This window comes from Heloderma suspectum, chromosome 5, assembly GCF_057233095.1.
Source record: "Heloderma suspectum isolate Gila_16-S chromosome 5, 16-S_ref, whole genome shotgun sequence".
In the NCBI taxonomy this organism is placed as follows: domain Eukaryota; kingdom Metazoa; phylum Chordata; class Lepidosauria; order Squamata; family Helodermatidae; genus Heloderma; species Heloderma suspectum.
The window spans coordinates 91,266,981-91,291,372 of record NC_139462.1 but is presented as its reverse complement, the minus strand read 5'-3'; the positions used below and the strand labels follow the sequence as shown (position 1 = coordinate 91,291,372).

Here is a 24,392-nt window from a genome sequence, read left to right as displayed (position 1 = left end):
TTCATTGATCTAGCTCCTCTTCTTGTGTCTTTTCCTTTTCACTGAGGGAACACAAGTGGGGTAAAGATACCTCATTATCTCCAACCTATTAAAAACTGAATAAAGGTTATTTAGCGCAGGAGATGCCCTGGAGGTTAATGACATCATCTAAAGGGCCCTCAAACTTCCGTGAGTGACCAATCTCAATACCAAATTACGCTGCCTGAGGATGGAGATTATGATGTCAGTCACTTTCACACCGCAATCCTATACATGTCTGTTTAGAAGTCAGTCCTGCTGAGTTCAATGGGGTTCACTCCAAGGTAAGTGGGTATAGGACTGGAGCCTTAAACACTATAAGGTTGCAATCCTATACCCACTTATCTGGGAGCAAGTGCCATTGAAATCAATGGGACTTATTTCTCAGTAGATCTGAATAAGATCTACTGAGTTGTAAAGTGCCATACAACTGTTATTTATAGCCCTTTGCTTCCTCAAGCCATTTTTCTTACCAAGTGTCTACTCTGTACAAGAGGCACATCTGAGGGATGCCAACTTTTTTTAATGTCTCTGCTCCTGTACTTTAAAACAGCCTTTAAATACAGAAATGTAGAAGATGATTTTCTCTGGGCAAGGTGATGTGAAAAGCTTCACCAGCTTAATTGCTGTGTTGGGCAGCTGTTAAAAATGGAAGAGCAGGACCAGTTAAAAAAAAACAACTGCAATTGTTACGGCCAAACAACAATAAAAGAACAAAATGATAGTAAGAACATTCAGAAGTCCATGGCAAAAATTCCATTAGTGACAACTTCATATCAGGATGGATCTGCCTTTTCCCAGCTTGGATTGGTTAGCCAGTTGCCGCCCTTCCTCTGTATCCAGGATCATGCATTCCACCTTGATTACCGTAGTATGATCTCTGGATGTCTACCCTATGTGTAGGTGTATATATCTTTAAGAAGCCTGCTGCTGTTAGTTTCTCTTTCCTTCCTGGAGGCCTGCGTGGGGCCCATTCTCTTTGTGTAAGCTTTGGAGCCAGGCAGTCCAGTGTGTAGCTCCACAGGGGTTAGTCTCCTCTCATGTAGATATAAGGAATGATGTTGTGGAAGCTTTGGAGTCAGAACTGTATTACTTGGAGAGTAAGGCCTAGGAAGTTGAGCAGGTAAGTTCACCCCCGCATTAACCACACCCAAGGGCCATTACACCCTAGAAGATTTATCAGAAGCTACAGCTAGTGCAGAATTCTGCGAGTTGCCATTCAATATGGGCCCTTCAGCAATTTTCTTCTTCATTTGCACTGGCTTCCTATGTGCTCCTGGGCCCAATTCAAGATCCTAGCCATCATCTTTAACCACCAAGGCCCTGTATATCAGGAGCGGCCTTCTTCCATATGTTTCTCCCCATACGATGAGATCTAGAATTCCTGCCTTGCTCCGCGTTCCTTCCTTCTTCATGGCGAAATTGATGGGGACATGGGGGTAGGGCCTTCCCTGTACTGGCACCTACCTTATGGAACACCCTGCCCGGATGATTGATCAAGAAACCACTCTACTGTATCAGCAGGTAAAAATTCTTCTTTCTTTGCAAGCATGACCACCAAGGGACTTTTTAAATGTTTCTGCTGCTATTTCTTGTTTGTTTATTTTATGTAATGTTTTTAATCTTGGTTTTCCAACCTGATTTGCTAGTATATTTTTGCAGGAAACATAAAAATAACAGTAGAAACAGCACCAATTCTCTCACAGTAAAAGAAAAGAAAAGATCAGTACTGCTGGGAGCCATATTGGAGGGGCCAAAAGAGGACTGGGAAGATGGTATAGGAGGGAATTTTTCAAGCGGAATGATGAAAGGTGGATTATACAATTATTTTATGCTCAAAATGGTTTTTTTCTGTATTCTTGTTTGACTGGGTTAAACTGATCAGCCTATTTTATCAATACCGAAAGAAAGCAGGAAAAATGAAGTTAGAGTTTATTAACAGAACTGCAGTTCGTATAAAGGAATGAAAATATTTAGGCAGTTTTAGAGCACTTTTGTTTTAATAGCTGGGTGGTTTATAGAATGCATGAGGTCATCCAGAAAAAAATTCTCATATTTGTTCTGAATGAAGTACATCAAAGGGTTTCACCATGCTGTCTAACATTTATTCAGAGGGATTATAAGACTATGGATGAAGTATATTCTAGGCTAAACCTGAGATCTGCTAGTGTCTGATTTCTCACGACAATAAGAATTTTAACAGAGAGTAAGCACTGTAATCCTTCTAAGCTGGTCTGCAGGTTAGAAAGAGGTTTGAAGTACTATTGGAGCAGTGCTTTTTAGACCAATTAGATCTGTCAGTTGTCTTTAGCTAACCCTTCTAAGTTCAGATAGTGCCACAGAGTATGTGGAAGACTGAGCTGCAGCTGGAGGAGTTAAAGCTCTCCAAGCAACTGCATCATGAAACTACCCCCCCAACTGATTAACTTCTTTTGCAATACAGCTAAAAACTGTGGGCAGTATCCAGTACTGCCACTGTGGCTCCACTTATTCTGTTGTGCCTGTGGGACCAGCAGTTAGTGGTACCCACTGTGAGCGCTTCCTAAAGCAACCTTGGAAATGAGCTCCCTTTAGCATGCTCTGCTGACTTGCCCTGTTCTGGAAATAAGCATTTCCACTCATTTCCAGTTGCTTCAGGAACTGCTAGCTCCCTGCTCCATTAGCAGTGGGTTCTTCTAGTGTGTGGGCAACGTTGGATACTGCCCTGTATCTTGTAAATGCTCTAATATCTAAATTACCTTCTCTGATTAGACTTCCCACCCACCCTGTGCAAATAAGCCTTATATATAAATGTGAACAGAAATACAGAATAACTTTTTATTTCAATCTAGTATTCATTTTTAATAGGGCTAATCTTTGGGTTATGCTATATAGTAAAACGTTTAGGTAATGCAGAAACTTGGCTAATCTGGAGCAACGTTAATGTTGCAATCATGAGGAGATAATTTTAAATTACTCCTTGTGGCAACTGTCTCCACACAGAGAACCATTAATATGAAGGAGCATTTGTTCTATCCACTGCTACAGGTGCCTTTTGGGGGAGAGGGGTGGCTAACAGGACTCTTGTGAATATAACAGTTGGTTGACAGTTAAAAATGCAAAAACTTTGAATGTGTCCCTATGTGGAAAAGCTCTCTGCAAATAGAAAAACTGGAACAGGCTAAAGGGTGGATTAAAACCTCTCTTCTGACGTGCTATTTTTCTATTTACAAGGAAGCCTCTTAACTTGGAGCATTCAAATTTTCTTATTTACCACCTAATACCACTTAATATTTATTGTAAACATTTATATCCCACAGTTCAGCTAATCAGAACAAAATCAAAACAATTATGATACAAGAATAAGACAATAAAACATAGTTTATGTGGGCCATAGTTTAGTGGTTGAGCACATGCTTTGAATGCAGAATGTCCCAGGTTTGATCCCCAGCATCTCCAGGTAGGTCAGGAAAAACTTGTGCCAGATGGAAAGCCACTGCCAGTCAGTGTTGACAGTACTGAGTGCGATGGACCAATGGTCAGACTAAAACAGCTTCCTATGTCTCTATGTCCCTGGATGCCTCTGGGATGCCTGCAAGAAGGCATGAAGGCTCACGTTGCGGTTCCCAGCAACTGGTGCTCAGAAGCATGCTGCTGCCTTTGAAACCTGGAAACTACATATCACCATCATGACTAGTAGACTGTGAGAGGTTCTTCCACCATGAATGTGTCTAATCTGCTTCTAACGCCATCTAAGTTAGTTGCCATCGCCTCATCTTCTGGCAGCAAATGCGATAAATGAATTATGTGCTGTGAGAGGCAGCACTTCCTTTTGTCTACCCTGAAACCTGCCAATCTGTTTAATAAATTTGATGGCCTGGGTATTACAAAAGAGAGAAACTCTTCTCTCTAGTCACTTTCTCCATACCATGGGTAAGTTTATAAACCTCTATTTAAATCTCTTTGCCTTAGTCACCTCTCCCCCCCCCCCGCCCGCCCGCCCACCAGGTGTAGCCTTTCCTACTGGGGAAGGGAATCCAGTTCTCTGATCACTTAGTTGCCCTATTTTTCTTTCTTCTCTTTTTTTTTGGGGGGGAGCACCTTTTCAAGTTCTACAGTTTCTTTTTTGAGTTGTGGCTTAGTCTATCACCTCAAACCAGGCTGACACAATTGATGTGTCTTCTGCCTGGGTGTCTAGGTCAAATGTTTTGTGAAAAATGTAGTGATAAAAATGGGTCAGATGCTTTGCTAGTACTCCATTCTGGGTCCTCTCCCCCCCTTCCTGTTATGACTTTGTTTTGTACTTGTCAGTTTCTGTCCACTTTTATCCTTGGGTTCTTAACCAGTAGCAGAGACCACAGGAAAGTTGAGATGTGCGGTCAAGGAAAGGCTTTGTAAAATAAGTGGATTTGAACGAGAAGGATTTCCATGGTTATGTGAGAATGTAGTGGGACACTTTTAGCATGAAAAGCTGTGTAACAAAAGGCATAGCGATAGGATTCTGAACAACAACATGTGGGGAATTGACCCCAAATGAGAATATTATTCATCAATATGCAATTATAGCTTCCCAGCAATTTCTGACAAATAGAACAATCTCAAGGCAAAAGTTGCAAGGAAGTTACACATCAGGAACTGCACACGTTTTAAAAGCACATCATAAAATGTATTTGTTTGCAAAGGGAAGGGCAAGGTGGGAGTGGGGAATAGGTTCTTAAAGGAGCATTTCTGTCTTTACTCGCAAGCAGACACTGAACTCACTGGGATGCATAAGAATGCCTTATTTATACATGGAAGACCCCCTCCCCCAAGTGAGGCTCATTCCCAAATAAGCCTGCATTGGATTGCAGCTTGCAGTGCGAGCTTGCCGAGGCATGTTTACTCAGAGGCAAGGCCCACGAGGTTCAATGGCCCAGACTTGGGGGCAAATGTGCATTAGGACACACACATCAATATGAATGTTAGATCAATATTAATGTCACACAATTACCATTAATTTTCTTACCGAGGAAACATGCTGTGTTAATTTGGCCTGAGCCCTCAGCCTGTGTGTGGGACACAGGTCAGTGTGTGTGTGTGGAGTCTAAGAGTACAATCATATGCATGTTTAGACAGAAAAAGGCCCTACAGAGCCATGCAGGACTTTGTATGACGTCCCCCCCCCCCCGTCTAAATATGTATAGGATTGCACCCTTACTGTATTCTCAAATCTTCACACTGCAGCTGGTTTTTACTCTGGCTTTATACTGTCGTTGTCAGCTTTTAAAAGTTTTACATTCTGCTTGATCATGTTGCTGTATGGTTTTAACCGTGGTGAACCGCCCAGAGAGCTACGGCTATCGGGCCGTACGGAAATGTAAGAAATAAGAGAGCAGTCCTCCTGGAGGCGCTGGGGACAGAACCACCTAGTCCCCGACCGCCAGCTGTCTGGAGCGGCAGCGGCCGGGGCGCTGCCAGCCGCCGCCTCGCCTCCTCTCCCCATTGGCTGGAATGGGAGGTGGGCGTGTGGCGGAGGGGGGAGAAGAGAGTGTGGGGCGGCACTATGGCCCCTCTGATGGGGAGTCCCGGGGCGGGAGAATTGCTGTGGGCGACTCGTGCGCTCTTGCTTTGGCGGGCTTGTTGAGCGCGGCTAGGCGAGCGAGCGGCAGGGTCCCCTCCTGAGAGCCCACCACCACAGCCAGCTTCTCCTCGTGCCTGCTCGTCCAAAGTCCGCCTCTTCCACCCAGCCGCAGCACCACCACCCTCGCGGCCCGGCTCCAGTGAGTGGAAGACTTCTCCCCGCCCTCTTATTCCTGCTTTTTCCATCACCCCCCCGCCCGCCGCCCTCCGTTCCATGGGGGCTTCGCCTAGAACTGGCGGGAAGCTTCAGCTGCCGACTGTTCTGCTCCTCCACACACCCGACAGGCTGTGGAGTGAGTTTCTCCACACAGCCCTGCCTGGGGGTGCTTAAAAAGGCTTCTCTCTGGGAAAGGGGGGGGGGAACCACCCAACGCTGTAGGGGCGCATTTGCTTTCTCTCCGCACGTGGGAGCGGTTCTTTATGTGCGCGAGGTGACGGGAGAGAGTTGCGAAGGACGTGGGTTTTAATGCGCGTTCTGTTGTCTATTGCCAGTATTGTTTCCTTGGCTCTGGCATATCCCTTGCTATGCAGAAAGTGTTAGAGAAGGGGGGGGAGCGGAGAGAAGTTCTTATTAACTGCCCCTCCCCTCCATAACCCCAAAGGCATAATCGTATGCATGTTTAGACGGAAAAAGTCCTACAATTCCCAGCATTCCCCAGCCAGCATGCTGGCTGGGGAATGCTGAGAGCTGTAGGACTTTTTTCTGTCTAAACATGTATAGGATTGTGACCTTAGAAGTTTGTGAGGGGATCAATGACTGGCTTTATCTTGGCTACAGGCAATGCTTTTAACTTGGATGAATTCTCTTAACTTCTGTCTTCTGCCTTGCTGTTGGGTGTGGTATCAGGTTGCAGTCCTCTCCTCCTCCTCCTTTCCTTCTTCGGAAGGCCTGTGCTGTTAATAGCTGCATGCATGACAGGCAGGTGTTTGACTGAGGCACCTTCTCCTGTCATTGCATCTCTGTGCCTGGGAAAGCAGCACTTTGTTGAATCTTTGCCTTGTGTCATGTGGCTGGTAGATACAGGAACCCTGGTACCAGGAGAAAAGGTGATGAGGACCTTAGTAGTACCACACCCTTTCACAAAGGTTGTATTGGTTGCACTTTCTATTGCTCCTGCTCAGCTGTGCAACCTTCCACAACCTATTGCCCTCCAGATGTTTTGGACTACAATGCCTAGAATTCCTGACTCTAGTCCATGCTGGCTCTGGCTGATGGGAGTTGAAGTCCAAAACATCTGGAGGGCACCAGGTTGGGAAATGCTAGTTTAAAGGCTTACTGCCAACATGTTTGTCCATATGCAGCTTGCCCCGACGAAGGCGTAGAGAAGTTCCAGTGAAATATATGGGGTTGCTTCAGACTTGACTAGCAAGCTCTTTTTCTTTCCTTTCCTTTTCACTGTTTGTTTACTTTTGCTGTGCCTGATCAGTGTTATGATGTGGTAAAGGGCAGCTCAGGGGTGATACTGTTGTCTTTTCTAGGTTGAGCTGGTTCAAGCTGGTAACAATTTATATCTGTAGTTATGCTTCATGACAGTATGTGCCACTCATGCAAGGACCATGTTAGGAATTCATTGGCCTCCACACAGCAAAATTCAGACGCTTGGACCTCCTGTGAAGTGAGCAAGATAAAGTACCAAAACCTTTATCTTTAATTGAAAGTGTGAGTTGAAGGAAAGATGAGCTGCTTTCTTGCCCAGATTATTGTAAAGCAAGTTCAGAACTGGTGTGTTTCCTGCTCCCTGACTATCCTTTTGTCTCCTTTCCACACCTTTCATCAAGCTATGTGTATTTAAATATAGACTTGTGTGCAGAGAATGTGAACCTGTGTGCCATGGTCAGAACCAGTTGTGCTGAATTCAGCTCAAGAAATCTTCTGCAGGGTTTTTAAAATTTAATTTTTGAAATAACATTTTTTTAAAAGTCGGGAGGCATTATTCTGCCTCCTCTGCATACAGTAAGTATTCCATTCTGAAAGCTCATGTCAAACACTTCTTTTAACCAGGTGTGTAATTGTGTTTGCCACTGGTGAGAGCCAGTGTAGTGCAGTGGCAAGAGTGTTGGACTGGGAGTCAGGAGATCCAGGTTCTAGTCCCCACTCGGCCATGGAAGCTCACTGGGTGACTTTAGGCCAGTCACAGACTCTCAGCCCAACCCACCTCACAGGGTTGTTGTTGTGAGGATAAGATGGAGGAGAGGGGGGAAGATCATGTATGCGGCCTTGGGTTCCTTAAGGAGGAAAAAAGGTGGGATATAAATGGAATAAATAAATAAATGAGCACTTCTCTTGATGTGGTGAGGGCCCCCGACCCTTCTCTAAAGTTTGTGTTTCCAAAGCAAGTGTAACAAGGATAAGCTCCTTCCCCTGTTTGGAATGGGGCAGGCGGTGGGGGGAGTGGAGTGGGGACTTGTCTCCACAGTTTTACTGGTCCTTGGAGGCACTCTGGATGCTTCTGAAGCTCAGTGTGATGAGCAAGCATAAATTTGGATTGGCTGTAATTTGATTTTGTGCCATGGGATGTGGCCTTAGATGCAAGACAACTGAAGTAAAGTCTGTGCTGCCAGGTTGGTGAGAGGAAGAATAAATTCTTCAAATAGAATTATGTTCCCTGGGAGTGTTACATTACCTGGCCCTGGTTGTGACTCAAACAGGTACCCGGCCAAATGTATGCCACAGACGACTCTTCACGCACTGTCTGTGCACAGCTTTAGATAATTGGCTGTAGTTCACTGGAAGATTGTAAGAGGCACTAGGACGTAAGATGCTTGGTGTGTTAGACTTGCTCACCCATTTTTCACTTCTTTGTAGTGGAGCATGAACAAACAGAATAGTGGTGTAGAACAGTGTAGCCCCTGCCTTAAACTAGGAGTACAACAAGTACTAGGACATTATTTATGCCACATCATTTATGTAGCTCTGGATAATCACCGAAGGTGCATTTCTTCAGGCCACGAGACAGTGTAGAACACCCCTGTTGGGGCCCTTCTTTCCTGTGTTTGCACTTTTTGGTTACTTGACAAGAAATGTTGAGCAAAATCCCAAAGCTGTGCTGAATTGGCTGTATGTCAACAAAGCAAGCAGCTGGTGCAGCTTTCTTGAACAGATTGTATTCAGTGGAAATGTGGGCTGAAAAAGGCAGACATTCACTCTTAGTTGGGCCTCTTTGCATGTTATGTTTTTAAGGTACGTATCTATTTCCAGGTCAGATGAAAGTGCTTTGCATCTTTCAGAACTGGCAACAGTGGTGTTTCTGTTTAGTTAAACTGATAACAGAATTAACCTTTTATCCCACCTCCCCACAGTGATGAAAAAGAACCAAAATACTCGACAGTGTTGCAGAAGCAGTGCTTATGATTAAACCTGGACAAAAATCTTCATTTTTTTCTTCTTCTTAAAAAGTCTTTAACCATGTTATGCAAGATGCTTATAAAGGATATATTCCACATCACTTAGGGATGTACGGACTGTGTAAAATCCGCTCTGTCTGTGTTTTGCGGATTGTCAGGTGCCTTTCGTTCCGTCATCTGCCCACAGATGGATGTGAATATTTTCTTTTCATCATGTAGAAAAATATGGAAACAATTATGTAAATATTTATGTAAGTATTTACCTAATTTACCCCAGTACGTAACATTTAGTGTATTGTCCCCTATTCCATTCTACGTTTCCTCAGCAGAAACTTATGTATTTTTTACAGATTTATATGCGTAATTTTCGGGAAAGTAAAAAAATCATCTGAAAGTCCATGGACTCTGCAGGGCCTGAGGGGGTCGCTCCGCAGCGGATTCTGCAGGTCGGATTCTTAGAAATCTGAGCTCTTAGAAATCCGTCTCGAATTTCTCCAGCATCCCTACTTAAAACTAAGTAGGATTCCTGCCATTGACTTTAGTGAGTTGTGGATTGTACACCACCGCTTGAGTCATCAGTATGCATACTTGGAAGCAAATTTTGTTTGAAACTGGTGTTATTTGCTTTCAAGAAGGTTTGCCAAATTTATTTGTGGCAGGGTTTGGATGCTTAAATATCTGCACAGCAAACAGAAATTCAGCAGACAAATGTTTCCCTCTTACTGCATCTGCATGTTGAGGAAAATACCTGAATTTCTGCTTGTTATGCAGCTGTTAACACATAGGAACCCTGTAACTAAAGAGCTGGCAACTCTATTTTCAAGCAACGGTATTCTAGGATTTGGTGCAAGTAAGTTAGTGCAAATTTGCAGGCATATGAAGTGTGCAGTGCATGTAGATACTTTGTTTTCAGTGACACTAGTGAGGACTAAGGCTTTCTCAACAAGGGGCTGGGGTCTCTACCCTGAAACTCCAGTACCTAGAACTAGATACTTGTGGACAAAACTTTAATAGTAGTATGAAGTTTCTGTGTGTGTTTGCTGATTGTGCAAAAAAGGAAAAATACTGTAAGATTAAAGTGGTTAATAAAGTTTCTGACCATGACCTTTTCCAGTCAGCTTTCTGGAAATGTTTGTTGTATAGGGTTTATAAAATATAGTTGGAGCAATATAATTATAGTTGCGGGGAAGATGGTCTTTGCTCTGAAGTATTTATAAACTTGGTAGCGTATGACGTTGGGGTAATGGTGCACCTGGATTTTGAATAGATTCTCTGTTGAATAGAACATACACATCTTTTCTGGCATCTCTGATAATGTGTCTTTAGGATCCCTGTCGGTCATAGAAGTTATACTTTTGGAATCTATATAATTTAAAGGGATTAGTGCATTTTAACTGAATAATTAACAGTGGGTTGGATCAAGAATATGTTAGTTGTATTAGGGTTCCATTAAAATAAATGGGATTAAGTTAAGTGATGCATCTTTGTCATATATAGTTTTAAGCATGAGATCGATAACATGCAGGCTAAATATTCCTGATTCTCCGAAATCTGATTGGAATCAGCTTTTAAAACTGTCCCTCCTTTACATTTGGAAAGGTCACTGTGTTTGGTGTGCTATTGTGTTCTTCTGGACATGCCTGCCAGTTTTGTGTAAGAGCTAATAGAGATTACGGTGGTACTCTTGAAATCAACATTGAGGAGGCTTTGTAGCTCATTTCAGTGTTCCTAGTTTCTCACCTTTTTAGAAATAATCTATCCATTTCCTGCTTAGGGCCAAACTAGGTGTGTGTATTTACTAAACATGAGCGCAGTGGCTATAATGCAAGGGTGGGGCTTTTAATGTTTTAGACTAAATGGTGTGTGTGGGGGAGACAGGAGCAAAACTTGCTCCCTTTCCCCACTTTAGCTCATGCTGTCTGATAGATCTCATAGAATCTCATAGAATCATAGGGTTGGAAGGTGCCTTCAAGACCATCTAGTCCAGCCCCCTGCTCAGTGCAGGAAGCCTGCTTCCCAGGCGGTCTCACATCCAAGTACTAACCAGGGTTGACCCCGCTTAGCTCCCCTTTGGAAGTTCATTGAAATTAACAAGATTTACTTCTAAATAAACATAGCTAGGATTGGACTGTTAATGTCATTTCAAGATGCCTTGATCCTTATTGCCCTACTTTTAGGGATCATCTTTGTCTCGTTAAAGGGCTTAGCTTTGCTACAAGAATTATTCTAAATATGTGATTTAAAGTTTTCTATATTTTGGATTATCTCGATCAGTTGATACCAAGGAGAGAAGGATGAACTGAATGTATTGCACTGTACAATTCTTGCTAGCTCTTTCATTACCAAAGAAATTGGCAAATTAGTCTTCAAATGAGTGTGCAAAACATAAAAGCCACACAGGGTGGCACAGTTAGGTGAAAAACACCCCTCATACCTCACCTCTGCTGCATCCCCAGTTTCTGTGTTTTCCTTCTAGATATTTTTTTTCTAAGACTCCCTCCTTTGCCTATATCTTTGCCATGATTGTGTTTCTGAAATGTGTGTCCAAAAAGCAGATAGGGAACCTCATGTATAGGCTTGTCTCTTGGAGCAGGGGCAGACAGACTTCAAGTTTATAGGATTTACTTTTTTAAGAGAACCCTGAGATCTACCACAAGTAGCCAGGTGCAGAATAGTGACTCAGGGGGTGGATACATTTAAAATTCAGGAATGGAGTAAGGATTTGTTTTAGTACTAGAACTGAACTCAAAAGTCCTTTGATACACAAATCTACTCATGGCTTCCCCTCAAGCTTTCATCATTTCAGCAGCCTAATTTGGGAGGGAGAAGACCTTTGTATTATTTCTGTCAAACAACTGAGAGTCAGAAGCATTTGTGGATCTTCTGCAGACCACCCAGAAATACCTTCTGCCTATCCCTGTCTTAGAGACATGGTTCTCAAACTGTGTGATTTCGTTGTGATGAGCAAGGGCTGTTAACAGAAGAAGATCAATATAAACTGTTGTCTGAATGCAGTAAACTTTGCTACAGGTCAATAGGACAACTCTATGCTTATCACAGACTTCTCTTTTCTCTGAAATCTCTCTCTTAGGGATTTTTAAAGGATTAATATGCTCCACCTGCTTCTGGATGAAGAAAGCCCTGGGATATGATAGCTTACCTATTTTTTGTCAAACACTTCCCCACACTGGCTAAAGGCTGATGTACATGTGCAGAAAAAAGTATATGATTTTGCAGTTCACCTGAGACTGCATCACTTCACAGTGCAAGTGGGGAATAGCATATTTGAATAATCCTCCACAGCAAAAACTCAGTGATTGTGAAGAGCTACCCTGACAGGTATGGTCTTCTCCCTTATGTGCTAGATTTTGTGTGTAGGAAGGAAGATTTGTTTTTTGTTTTGATCTTGTTTTCAGTATCAAGGATTTCAAGCATGCAGTGATATTTGGCTACATATACAGGGTTGAAATCAATTTTATTGTTCATTGGCTACTTGCCAGAACAACTAAGATTACATCCTGGGTGTATTCCAGATTAATTCTAATCAGTTATAAATAATCATAAATTGAAATTGGTGTAGTTAAGCAGTGATAGAGAACTGCTATAATAAAACAACAAATAACAGGAAACGGCGTAAAGCAACAGCTACATCAAGAACAGAAAAAAGCACCAGTCTAGGTTGAAAGCATGGAGATCTGAATAAGTAGCTCAGTGACAGAAGTTGCTAAGTAAGGTTTGTTAAATAATATATGTAAACAACAGAGATCATAGTTATCCATTTGTGCTAGTGCAGGTGAGCATCTTCTCTAGATGTGCTAGTGCAGATGAGCATCTTGGTCATGCACAGGCACAACCATTGAAGACTGAAGCCAGGGACATGTTGCATGTTCTGTGTAGAGATTGAGTAGCATAGTTGCCCTGTCATCACACTGTCACATGCAGTTACTTGATCGGTGGCTTAACATAAAACTACCCCTCACCATCCAGTTCCTTTGTGTCACCCTTGCCTGCGAAAATCCCTTCACTAATCCCAGTCTCCAAAACACCAGCTGCCCCGCCACAGCTCTTGAGTATACACCTGCAACTTGCAGTTTTTCTCTGAGCCCCCCCTACATTCTCCCCTGCAGGATTCCCTAGAATATCCCATTCTGCAGGCCAAATATGCCTGTCATCCAAGTCTTTTTTTTGCCACAGGCTGCCACGGCCCATTCCACACCTGGCTGAAACACTAGCAGGTTGGAGACTCCACATCTACTGTACCCTGTTCCAGTGCATGGTATTCCACTCTTTTATGTTCTCCATGGTCCTTGACACTTGTGCTGTCTGATGCTGAGACAGCCTTTGATAGGTCAGCCTCTGCTCTACTAAGGGCATAAGCTTCCTAGCCATGAGGATAGTTCAGTAATTTGTCTGGTGTGCTGTGGACCACAGCAGGGAATGCAAAAGACCTAATGGGTGTATTTCAGTGAAAATGAAATATATTTAAAATGGAAATTTATTTTCTCTTTTTCAAAGGGTTGTGGAGCTTGATGCAGTCCTTCTCTTTAAGCCTTTTTCCTAGTTTGTTCATAATGGCACCACTGGCAGTTTCAGCAGCTATTGGAAAGTTAAACACTTCCGGAGAGTGTGATTCACTGACCTGGTTCTCATGTAATGCCCAGTTCCTTAGTTAATCTACCCAGGAAATGGTGTGGCTGTACAGGACCAGGCGAACATGTTGCCTCCTGCCTGCTTGCCACTTCCATTTTCTGAAACAATCCAAGAAAGTGGAAGTGGCGAGTGGGCAGAATGTAGCCACTCACTTGCTCCCACAGAGCCACACCAAATGCTGGGTTGTTTAACGCAGGAATTGCGCATTATACACAAACCAGCTGTATGTGTGCTTACTGAGCTTAACGTGACCTGCTCCTAAGTAAGTATTTTTAGAGTTGTAGGTGACAGCTCCTGAAACATCAACCCAGAAGAGGCATTCTGTGCTATACAAGAGAAAGGAGGATGCCTCTTTTAAGATGGTCTCTACTACATGGCTTTTGTAAGTTCTTAGTAAATGCTTTTGCATATTTTGGGTATTTTTGCGTATAAAAAAATCTGTCCAAATACTCATGGCGTGGGGGGTTAAATGTTTGACTTATCAGATTGTAACTCCAGTAACTGCTTGTAGGTATACACAGCTAAATACGCAAAAGCATTTACTAAACTTTTGAGTAGTAACATGCTTATTCTTGGTTAAAACTATGTTCTAAAAGATTTTGCAGCAGTGGCTCACTATTAAGCTGTCTCTCCCATTTTTCCAGCCACTTGCCTTCTTCGGTCTTCTTGTCAAGAGCCAAATGGGTTTCTGGACTCTGGCCATCCTTTTATGCTAAAGCTTTAAATCCTCAGCTGATTGAAGTTGAAGTCAACATCCTTATTTCTTCCATACCCAAAAGCTTGAAAATAGATTGAGTAGATGGTTAGGTCTCTCTTCAGCATATTTGATTAAAAGGAATGTAAGATGGTTATAAACCATATTTAACAGAAAGCTGAAAGAAAAGGATCATTCCTAGCTTTTTTCCATCTACTTTTTAGAACTAATTCACACTGCAGAGATATTTATTGTCAGTAGCGAAAACTGCATGGCAGTGTGTTTATAAGGCATATTTGACGTTCTCTTTTTTCTGTAGCAGTTTTCAAGCTGATTTTTTTTAAATGATGCAATTGTTCTCAGAGTGCTAAACAATACAAGAAGCAGGTACAGCTGCTAAACATGAAGCCAGTACAGCTGAGATAAAGAAAGGAAACTGGTGCAGGGATGTTCTGGGAATTAAAAATGCTTCCAAAAAAGGGTAGAAGGGATATTCTGGGAAGTTGGCAGACTGCTGGGGGGACATGCCTTTGGGAGGAAGAACAGAAGGGGGCTTGAATAGGAGTTTGTGGGAAGCTCTGGCTGTGTAAAACAACCATGTATGTGCTTCATCCAGCAGTAGGTGCTTGCATCAACTTCTGAATATCCATCAGATGAACTGGAGCTTTCTCCTTGCTCTGCCTGCGCTGTCTCCCTCCTCCTAGTGTTCTTCGTTTGGTGACAACAGCAAGTCTCAAGTGGTGAATGCCCTGCCTCACCCCATTTTTCTTCATTAAGAAATATTTAAGATAAGGAGTATTTTGCTAAGGCGTATTTAAATATAAACTACTAGTGCAAAACATATTCATATATTCCAGTGTGAGCAACAACATACAATTAGTGCACTGGACAGTGTCGGAACACTGTCGCTTTAGCTGTTAAGGTTGCAATGAAATGAATACCTAGTATGGAATGTACCATGTCTACAGTGACTGAAAGTTTAATATAGTTGCTGGCTCCAGGGCATTTCTTCTTCCAGAATGGCATAGGAGTATATTCTACTTGCAGTCTAATACTGGATGTTGCAGAGAGATTAGCTGCAGTTAGGTCACATTTGAAAGCAATGGAATGGGACTTGGAATGCTTCCAATTGCTGATAACACTCAACAGAGTATTACTGCCATTTTGTTTCTTGGCCATCAAATGTTTTTGAAGAATGGCCGCATAACACCAGACCATGATTTGGTGTTACCATGCATGAGCAGAATGAATTGGTACACATTTTGGGATTTGGGGGTGGCAGCAGCAGCATTTTGTATATGTTAGAAAGATTAGTACTTTTGTAAAGTGTCTTTTAAAAATACATGTTATTTAGTATGACCCTAAGTTGTTAAGCAAGTTTATAGGATTGTTTTACTGACTACAATGCAGTATTTCAAAATCAAGACATTAAGGGCACAATCTTATGTGTGTTTTGACAGAAAAAAGTCCTGGCTGGCTGGGGAATGCTGGGAGTGGTAGGGCTGTTTTCTGCCTAAACATGCATAGGATTGCATCCTAAATGAGACTTCTAGGTTTGGCATGTAAGGCAGAACTCTGACTTGTTCTATGAAGACACTTTTAATCAGGGACAATTCAAATTGTTTGATCTTTTAAACTGAATAACTATTATTCAGTACACAATTGTAGTTTCCTTTCTAACAAAAGCAATTTTAAATATAAATATAATTTGGCTAAATTTTATGTATATGGAACTTTATTTTTCTTGATGAAAATCCAAAATTGTGGTATAGAACTGATTTTAGAACTACACTGTTTGGTTGTTTATGTACTTGCCAAAGAACATGATTTCAGCAAAGCTGAAACTGGATTTCTATCCATTTGGCTTGTTGTTTTTTACCTTGTGCTGTGACAGATGTGGTTGCACTTAGTTCAGTGAACCAAATAAAAGAAGATCAGAACTTGCATTAAATTACTGTTGATGTTGCACCTTTTTGTCCACACAAAAGTGGTGCAGAACTAACCTTCTGAAAACTAAATAAAGTGTTTATAGTCACCTCCTTTTGCCTCTCCCTACCGATATCTAGATATTTTCCCCTATTTTCTTGTGGTCAGTGGAATATATTTTGGAGGTTTGTGATTGGTGAAGAAACCATGATAATCAAGACATGTTGTTTGTAGTGCTTTTGTTTTAGTATAGTTTAATTGTAACTGGCATAGAGGACACAAACATATCCTTATTTCAGTTTTTTTAGTTGCTTGGTAGTCTCCAGCATTATAACAAATACTGCTTGTAGAAAATCTAGTAAAAGTTTCATCTCTGTGTAAGGCAGGCCATTTTTCGAATATGCCTAGGAAGCCACAGCTTTTTACTGTGATTGGAAGGACTGTTGTGGCAATCAAGCTTCTCCTGCATTCTATGTATTAGAATTTTAAGAGGACTTAGGAAGAACTGGTGGGATTCAAAGAACTAGTTTAAACTAGCTGAAGAGCTAATGTAGCAAACACCTCTCTGCTATACAATGCTGTACCCTACACTGGAAATGTTCTTTGGTTCCAAGAGTGCTTTGCCCTGAACAATGAGTGGAAAGATGGTGTAGAGGAAGAAGATGGGGAGAGTGTGAGGTATGCTCACACTCATTAGAAACGTATACTATTTCTGCACAATGTGAACTGTTAGAGTTTTCTCATGTAGTTCGGTGTGGGGGTTAAGACCACTCCGTTAGAGTTCTGTACCCTACATGCCTTCACAAAACTACAATTTCAAGGCCTTCTTAGGCAGAAAGAATGATTGTTAACCTGGTATGTCTGATGTATAGATATGACCCCAAGAGATAGATATGCTGCCAAGAGTGAGAGATGGGGAAAAGGAAAAAGAGAGACCTATATATTAAAAGAAAATTTAAACTGAAACCCATGTTGCAAGTTGGGGCTCAAAGTCTGAAGAGATAGTACCTTTCTTTAGCAGACCAAAGTGTGACATTAAAAAATTAGGTTACTTAGGGCACAATGCTATGCAGGTTTAGGCAGAAAAAAGTCCTATAACTCCCAGCATGCCCCAGCCAGCCTGCTGGCTGGAATTTGATGGGAGTTGTAGAACTCTTAGCAAATTTCAAATGGGGTCAACTTCTTTTTAAAGAACTATGTGAGCTTTTGAATTGCATAGAATTCGTAGTGGTACTGTGTAACTCGAAAGGGTTTATTTGCAGTCCTTTCATCAGTTCTTTCATCAGAAATTGCTTCTAGAAATGTGTCTGCCAATTTTCTGTTCTATGACAGCTCTATACCAAAGTAATACAAAGCATACAATGTAAATTAAGTTGTGTAGTGATTTTATGAATATATGACTTGTTAGCTGTTGAACTGAATATACTTCCAAGCATCCTGTTTTCTCCATAGATGCTTCAGGATCATCTGAAATTTTATGACTTTTATACTGCTTTGACTTTCTGCTTCTGGGTTTGCTGTAATAAAAAAGGATGACTTGCAGGAAGCTATAGCATATGCAAGTGTGATTGTACTGCCTTTCCCACATGAAAATGTCTAGACCTTAAATCTTTCTAAAGCTTGTATCCAGACAAATTAGTTCCATGAACATGAGCTTTGAGAATAATCCGAACAGATTGGGTTACCCAAGCCACTTTTTAAGAATAACTCTTAAAATCATAAAACCATAACTATTTGAAAAGATGGCTTTCAGTGGCTCTTACCTAAAGTGTTTAGAGTTGCAGCTGGTCTTCTTACTTTGCTATTAACCATTTCATCAGTTAATCTACCTATTAAAATGCCTATTACAGTATCTCAATAAGTAACACTTATTTATTTGTAAGTCCTCTTCAATGAATTGCTTGAATGAAAAGGCAGTTTGTAGCAATGTTGTAGGCAGAGAACAGCTTTCCAATAATTCTAACATTGGAAATATTCTAATACCTAATTCGAATATCTAATATTTCAGTATTTCTCACTGCTCTGAAATTGTTTTAGATATGGAGCAGTACACAAATATTGCAAATAAATAAATAAATGTAGTCTGGTTTAAAACCTATTTTTAAGGGTTTTGCTTTCAAATTGTTTGATACACTTTCTACCCTAAGCTTATAAACACATTTACTAGGGAGTAAGTCCCACTGAGATCAGTGGGATTTACTCCTGAATAAACATGTTGGGGATTGTTCTGTAAAAAGCAATCTTACCAAGAAAAATCCCAGGCACCAAAGGAATGTTAGCTGTAAATATACATTATTTATATAATGTATAAATAATTTTTATACTACTAGTAGATTTTCTGCTGCACACAAAGCCCCAACTTGGGTATCTATTGGTATGTAAAATCTGTCCAGAGGATGGAGGAACAGAGGACCGTGAAGTGTATAGACATTCTGCGGAAGATTATATAAAACTTGGCTTCTCTAAAATGTGGCTGGAATTACAAAGGTCCAGACTGGTGTGTGTGTGTGTGTGGGGGGGGGGGTCTCTTCAAATACATGGTATCCACTTCCATGAAATGTCTATATAAGCAGAGCTAATTAGGTGGAAGGTATGGGGAATATAGTTTGGAGTAGCTGGAAGTTCCTGTGCCTGAGAAATGGGTACCATTTAGTGCGGGCAGACGTTTAAGCTATGTGGCAATTCTGGTATCGGGAAAACTGCATCTGTGAGGTTTTCTGCTGTGGTCATACAGATGTGAAAGGCTTAAAGTGTCTGTCAGGCCAAAGGTGACAACTCAAGGTACAAGAGACTCATCACATTGAATTTGATGGAAGCTTCCATGACGTCTGTTAGGGTGCTGGGCAGATATGTTACTATTATTTATAATTTATATACTGCTTGGAAAATGGAAGAGAACTTTTCCTTGTGATCCCTCTCACAACCCTATACTAAACAAGTGACTGATGTAACTGAATCCAACAAAAAGAAAATATTTTATGGACTCTTCATTGTTTGTATATGGAGTGTTAAAATAGCAAAGATTTTTTTTTTAAAGCAATATCTAACTAACAGAGAACCTAGAAGGCTAGGTTCTAGCCTATCCCACACCTAGAATTCAATGGTCCTCATTGAATTCTAGGTGTGGGATATATTAATCAGAATCTCTTGACAGATATCCAAAATAATCCTTTGCTGGTTTTTATCAGGATTTTGCCAGGGTCACCTAGTACTAATAACTTTGTGGCACACTGGACCTTGTCACAGATGTTTATCTATCTAAAAACTTTACAGTGTTGACTTTTGAGACTTTCCATCTATTGTCCTGCTGAACAGGCTTACATCAATAATAAACATGCTAATTTATTAAATTCTTCTTTCTCTTTCTATCTGGTGTGCTTGTGTCTTTAAAACCCTACAAAAATAAGCAAACTTACTAAAAGAAAGAAATGAACTTATTATAAAACAGCCTTTTAATATTAAATATGTATCAAGAACAGGGGTGGGCAACTTGTGGTCCTCCAGATCTTTTGGCCTATGACTCCCATTGTCCCCCACCATTGGCTATGCTGATGGGAGTTACAATCCAACAATATCTGAAAGGTCACAAGATGCCCACTCTGGCTCAAGAGAAAATTCTGAAAAATCAAGGTGTTAATCTAGGTTCAGAGGATCAAATTTATATTAGCAAAAACTGGTCAAAGAAAACAAACATGGGGCATGGTATTACTCATTTAATATCTGTCCGGTTTTTAAAAGTGGAAATCACAGTCTTTGCATTCCGGAAGGTGAAGGGAGTTGTTATTTTTTTAATGAGGGTGATCACTCTCCCTCACCACAGTGTGGATTCGTCACCTGAGAAAAATGTAATCTATTAAGCATATCTTTGCAGGAATAGGCTGGGGTTATTTTCAGTCAGCCAGAACTCTTGAGTTTATACCATCTATAAAGATAAGCAAGCTAATATTTATTAAAGACACCCAGACTAAAGGGAGGGGAAATACATATATGTATGTTGCTTTTTAAAGGAATAAACACCAAGTCTAACTATCCAGTTTGGGTCTCAGAGGGTTTGGCCCCATTCCATTACAGGAACCACAGAACCTGGTTTAGAATATGGTATGCCACATCCGGATGATCGAACCTTGGTTTAAGTCAGGATATGCATAAGCTTCATCTACTGACACATAGCCTCTTTGCTGTTGTTTCACTGTTGAGTGGCAAAGCAAACCAGAAAACTGCAGTTAACCATAGCTTCCCATTACATCCAAACCAGGAAGTATGCTTAATAGCTTCCAAATAAGCAAAGATTCAGAAACCAACTTTAAACATTAGGCCCATAATGATTTGATTGTCTGAACCAGCATAAGGACTAACTATGGAATGATTATTATAGGAAAAGAGGAGCAAAAGAGGGGAAAAAATCAACCCCTGAAGACTCAGGATTGCAGTTTTGGATGTACTTCTAGTTTCAACAGTGAAATTGGATGTCCAGGTTTTGGCGGTGGCGAGGAGTGCATTTCTACAGCTGAGGCTAGTGTGCCAACTGCGCCTGTTCCTAGACATGTCTGATCTGACCATGGTCACACATGCCTTAGTTACATCCTGTTGGTCCACAATGCTGCAGATGAACTGTTGACTGGAGCTGGTTACAGGGAGCACATGACTTCCTTGTTACAATAGCTTCACTGGCTATGGGTCTGTTTTCAGGCACAATTCAACTTCCTGCTGGAAATAGCGAGAATCTGATGGAAATAGCAAGGATCTGGATACACCTCGAACCAGGCACCGTAGAATACAATAAGCAAGGAATTTATTATCTCATAGCATTTGATTGTTTTGACTGAAGTAAAATATTTACTTCTCTCCCAGGTTACCTGAGAGACTACCTTCTCCTGTATAGGCTGCCTTGGTTTCTGTGTTCTGAGGGAGAGGACTTGCTGACTATACTGCGTTTTACTGAGGTACATTTGGTCATGGTGTGGATGAGGGCCTTCTCAATTGTGGCAACCACCATTTGGAATGATCTCCCCGTGGTGATCAGGTGGGCTCCTAGTGTGGAGTGTTTCTGCCAATAACTGAAGATGCATTTGTTTGCCTAGGCATTTACTGACCACTAGCATTGTCAGCCACTCTTAGTTATTTTAATTAGATTTTATTGTTTTTATCATTTATCTTCGTTTTATTGTTTGGTTTTATTGTATTTTATCATGATTTTATCTTGTAAACTGCTTTAGGATTTTTTTTAAAAAAGAGAAGCACTGTAGAATTTCTATTAAATAAATGCACTCATGGTGCCAGCTGTAAAATTAGTGTTGGTCAAAATGTTGCCAATAACTCTGGACATGAAGTGCATATTAAACTGTGGCCAAAATTTGAAAGAAAACTTTTGCTTGTCGATTTTAGTGCTTTAGACTTCATCTGTTTCAAATTTTCTTACTGGTTGTAGACATTAAAATCTTTTTGTAGAACCAATGCTGTGGTTGTTTCACTGTTCCAGCAGCCTTATTTGGGGGCCTTTCTTTGGTATCAGCATAACTAGCTAATAAAAAACTTGGTGGCGGTAACAAATGGAATACTTGACACCAAAAACGTAGTTGTGGAAACCAAAATCCTAGGTGATATAGAACCTGCGCTACACTTGTTTTCCATATTCACATAATGGCTGCCATTTTCCCAAGATGGCAGCTGTTGCTCAAGTGGCATTGTATGGGACTTTTAGTGTCTTTAGTGTTTCATATTTCTGCTGGATCAAATCCTAATGTTCCTAGACCAATCAGAGAAATCACCAATTGCATAAAAAGAAAAATAAATACAAATCAGCATCATCTCTTTACATGCAGTGGGATGCATGGGCTTCATCTTGGAGCAATAGGGATTCCTCCAACTAAGGAATTGATGACTAAGACAAAACAAAATAGGAACACTATCCTGCCTTTACGTGGTGTGTCCATAGGGCTGGGATTAACAACCAACCAGTCAAAAGGTGGCAGTGGGGTTGTGGGGTGCCTGCACATATGCTGAATCCTTCAGAAAGGATGCTTAATATTTTGCCGTTCAAAGGAACTAGGTGAAGAGACGTGTGAATTTGAGATGATCTCCTCTTGGGTTTGTGTCAGATAGGATTAAACTTACAGGAAAAGCATCCTCTTAGGATAACAGTGGGGAAGCTCTCACAGAGGTTTCATATAGGGACAGAGTTGAGGCTTTGCTTTTGTTACAGTGTGAATAGCTCTTTCACACACTGACAGAACACCAAGAAGTGTTTCTGTTGTGGTGCATGTCAGCAGATAGCAGGGATAGACCCTGCAGCCCCCTCACATGTATTTTTTAATGTGTGAGGGAGGGTCATTTGGATCCCTGAAAATTTGTCAGGGGTGATTCCTGTGGTAAGGGCTAGCCCAGGTTCAGACATAATTGGGAACACAGTTTGTTTAAAACAGAAGCAAAAGCTCATACTCCTCATGGCTAAACCATAGTCATGTAAAACCATCTTTTAATGTTACATCTGAATGAGGCCAAAGTGTGGGTGTGAAGGCAGGCACCTGTTCACTCTGTTTCACTCTTTTAACTGAAGCTGCTTGCTTTAGTACCCAGTAAGTAAACAGAAAGGTGAAATTGATTAGACTGGATGACAAGGTTGTTGAGTCAAAAAGCAATTTTCAGCATAAACCTTTAAACAACAAACACTTCAGAAGATCTGATGTAGTTTGTACTAATTAATTCTTTTTTTAAAGGACTTCATGAATGCCCTTCATGTATTTTTAAAAACCTGCTATGGGGGAGGGTGAACATGTTTTTCATTATGGGCACTATCCAATAGGTATTTGGGACAGTCACATCAAAACATCACACCTGTTACATCAATGCTGGTGATGCTTCTGAGACCCATTTGTGACTTCTCCAAGGTACAGGTTGACATGCTATGAAACTGCAAATTGGTTTGACCAGGGATCACAGTAGGACATTAAAATGAGCTTTTCTACCACAAGCAAAGATGACTCAGTAGTACCAGCTCCCAAGTCTGCAACTATCATTTGCAGCCAAAAATGGTGAAGATAATAAATTGGTGAGCAGTCTGTCGAGATGTTCCTGGTGGAAAATGGCACAGTCATGGTTTTTGCCTACTCTCGCAGTCACATTTATAGCCAGACTCTGGTTCCATTACTTTGTACTTGGTATCCTTTTAAATAAAACTTTTGACATGAGCATTACTTTGCAGCCAACTTTCTGAGATGCATGGTAGAGAATATAAGTTGCATCCTTCTTTCCTACACCAAATTAGATGTGGCTTGTGGAATGTTTAGCATCTGCAGACTGTACCCCCAAAAGGGAAGAAGAAAAAACCTTGTAGTGCTTGATCATATGCTGTGTTGAATGCAAAGCACATGACCCTGTCCTTGGTGCCCTAGGCAGGCACTCTGTACAGCACATACTTCAAGTGGAGAAAGTTGCAACATATGCTTCGGTTAACAGAAGGTCATTTGACGCAGCCATTGCGTGGTCAGTTTTAAAATCTCTGATCAAGTTCCCAATGTGCTTCCCAAGGTACAACGCTTAAAAGGCATAGCCAGAAATACTTATACTAACTGTGTGTGGTAGTTAAAATGCGCAAGAATCATCAACTTATGTTTCCATACTTTGTTAACCTTGTATAGAAAGCTGAACTTCCAAGTAATGGTGATTTTGGGGTGGTGGGGAAGGTAGGTGAAAGTATTTCATACCCTGTTACTGATACATTAAGTGCTATTTAAAGTAAAGCGTGCATCTTGAAAATGGAACACTCTGGCTTTAGTTGCCTTGGTTATAAATAAGTGTTCTACTTCAGAGTAGAGATTTTATATTATCTTGAAGGGGCATATTATGTATTACATATGCAGGAATGGATTGGATGCTTTCTTTAATATCAAAAGCTAACATTTTGCTAGAGAATTGTACCACTTGTTTCCTACAGGTTTAGAATGAACTGAGACCTTATGCTAAATCCAATAAGTAGAACAAATCCTGAAAAATGTAAGAAGGCAGGTCCTGTAGAAATCAGCACAGCTAATAAAAAGTTTCTTCAAACATCCCCCTTGGTCAGACACAGTTTTTCTCTCTCTGCAGTTCAAAGTGGGCTCTTTTCTAGGAAATCTTGTACCATAATAAACTTGCTACACTTTATGTTGGGTTCACTCTAGAG

General features: G+C 41.1%; 1 protein-coding gene across 1 annotated transcript in view; it reads left to right on the top strand.

Annotated features, from left to right (window-relative positions):
- The first annotated feature begins 5,504 nt into the window (after positions 1-5,504).
- SLC7A2 (solute carrier family 7 member 2) overlaps positions 5,505-24,392 on the top strand; it is a 62,527-nt gene continuing 43,639 nt past the window's right edge. The window contains exon 1 of the mRNA XM_084856666.1: positions 5,505-5,756. The gene's annotated coding sequence lies outside the window, so the exon portion shown is untranslated. The remainder of the gene's footprint in view (positions 5,757-24,392) is intronic.